Below are 2,432 nucleotides of genomic sequence, written 5' to 3'. Positions count from 1 at the left end.
AATTTATATAAATACCGATCTAAGATATTTTTACCAGTATGAGAAAAATGAATTAAAATAATATAAGACCTCCTTTGGCTTAAAGTTCTGTAAATAAGATGTTCATAGTTAAATTTCTATAATATACATTTTAAAGAAATTTAAAGTTAAATCTTTGTTTTTTTTTTTTTTTTGTATAATACACGATTTAAGAGCACGTTGTACATCGTTCAAACCAAATAATATAGATATGATAAAAATATTAGATTAATCCGAATAACAGTCTCAAACCGTGTATGTATGACAAAATAAAAAAGAAGTATATTAATTTGATACAAAGAATAAAAATTAGATTAATAAAATGTATTATAAAAAATATTCATCTTTGCTGCAAACACAGTATAAATCAAGTATATAAATATTTTCAATGTCATAATGAACAGGGTACAACTCGCCAGAATTTAGAATTTTAATATTTTGCGATTCGATGAAATTTGTACGCATAATTACACAACACCCACTGGGTGCCTTTAAAAATCATTAACCTCTATACGGGATGTTCTGTTGTCCGTAAAAACTCTCAAGCGTACACGCACACGTATATGTGTAGTATATATATTTTATGTAGTCAGAAAATACAATGCAACAAAGAAAAGGCAAAAAAAAAATGTATTACCAACGTTTCAAAGACGGGTACGCGCTCTTATTATCGTGTTCTTTTCGCTGTGATGATATGGAGGGGGTATCCGGTAGCACACGTGTACACACACACACACACAGACACACAAATAAACGTAAAATAATGATGACAATAATAATATATATATACATTTATTATAATACGCACGAGATATAATATATACGCTAGCGGAGAGTCACGCGAAACCCTTCGAAGGACTTTTGGAGCGGTCTTACACGCTCGGGCGGTAGCGTGGTGGCGACGGGAAGTCGTAATCGTAACTTTTAAAAGCGCGCGAGACCGTAAACGACCCACCGCCAACTCCGGAGGATTTAGACAGAAAACCGTGGCGGTGGTGGTTAACTCTGTCACGTCGAGGGGGTAAGCCAATGAAAAGGGTGGGTTACGTTAATATATTTGTGTGTATGTATGTATGGGCTGCGTGGACCGGTCGCATTCTTGTATTAAAATATTATTATTACCACGTTTTGGGCACACACAAATGCACACAATACCAAATATATATATGCTTTTGTGTGCTTATATTTTACGTTCCTCGTCCTAGCTACAAGTCTCTCGCGGCAATCGCTGCAGTCGTTTCGGGGTGAAATATACGTCCAAAGAATATTAACCAACCCTACTCTTCTCGCATCTCATCACACACGCATACGTTGGTATCGGTAGGTAATACTATGAAAACTAAACATAAATTACCTCTTTCAAAAAAAAAAAAAACCTCTTGAACAAGTTCTGGCGATGATTCAAAATCGTAAATTTATAATTTAATAATCAAGGTCAAATTTTAATACAAAGAACATTAATTATTTTTCATTACTAAACATAAAATAATAAACGTAATCAAGTCGCAAGAGAAATATTTAAAAATTGAAAATTGAAATTTTGAGTGCATTAGACATTTTTTAAGTGTTAAGTATACAATTTGATACTTAATTTTATTTGAAATGTTAACCCTGACCCATGATAGGCTATTAGATTTCATTATGTCTTTACGATTTAACATGTATTTAATAACTGAATGTAGAATGTAGTATAGGTAATCTTTGTAGGTTTAAAATGAATAATACAGTCACCCAGGACTCATTCAACTCTAAATTAATTTCGAAATTGCATTCAAATCTCCCTCTAGCCGTTGCCAGTGTTGACATATTGCAGCAATCACTGCAAGTGTCGATGTAACCATTTACGTCATCCACTGTGTAATCATACTTTTCACATCGTATCGTAAATGTCATGTACGATCCTTGAACGGCTACAGTGAAAATCCATAAGCCGTTATTAAAACTCTACAGCGGCGTACCTTCCGCAACGCTACAGAATCCAATCCTCTACGCTCACCACACTCTCACTCGTCCCACCACCACTTTAAGTACGACGAATGCCATTATCATACGCAAGCACACACAAATATATACGTATTAAAGTGTTACCGCTGTCACGTCGCGGTTGTATATTTTATTTTATATATATATATTGCATGCACACGCATGCAACAGAAGGATATTTCTACACTCGCGCGCGATCGACCCGGAGCTTCTAATTAAAACCACTCGCAGATATCGTATATCAGGCCTAACCGACCTCCACCCTTAACGCCACCCACCCTTTACCGGTAACCACCCTCCGTAAGTCGTTCGTCTCTTTTCACCGACCTCCCTACCACCAACACCACACACCTATCTTCTACGCCTCCTCTCCCATATGCGGCGAAACGCGTGAAACTTTGCGGTACCAAATACATATTATATTATGATAT

Source organism: Melanaphis sacchari, unplaced genomic scaffold, assembly GCF_002803265.2.
Source record: "Melanaphis sacchari strain LSU unplaced genomic scaffold, SCAv2.0 Contig4_pilon_pilon, whole genome shotgun sequence".
NCBI classification, from domain to species: domain Eukaryota; kingdom Metazoa; phylum Arthropoda; class Insecta; order Hemiptera; family Aphididae; genus Melanaphis; species Melanaphis sacchari.
This window is presented reverse-complemented; position numbering follows the sequence as displayed.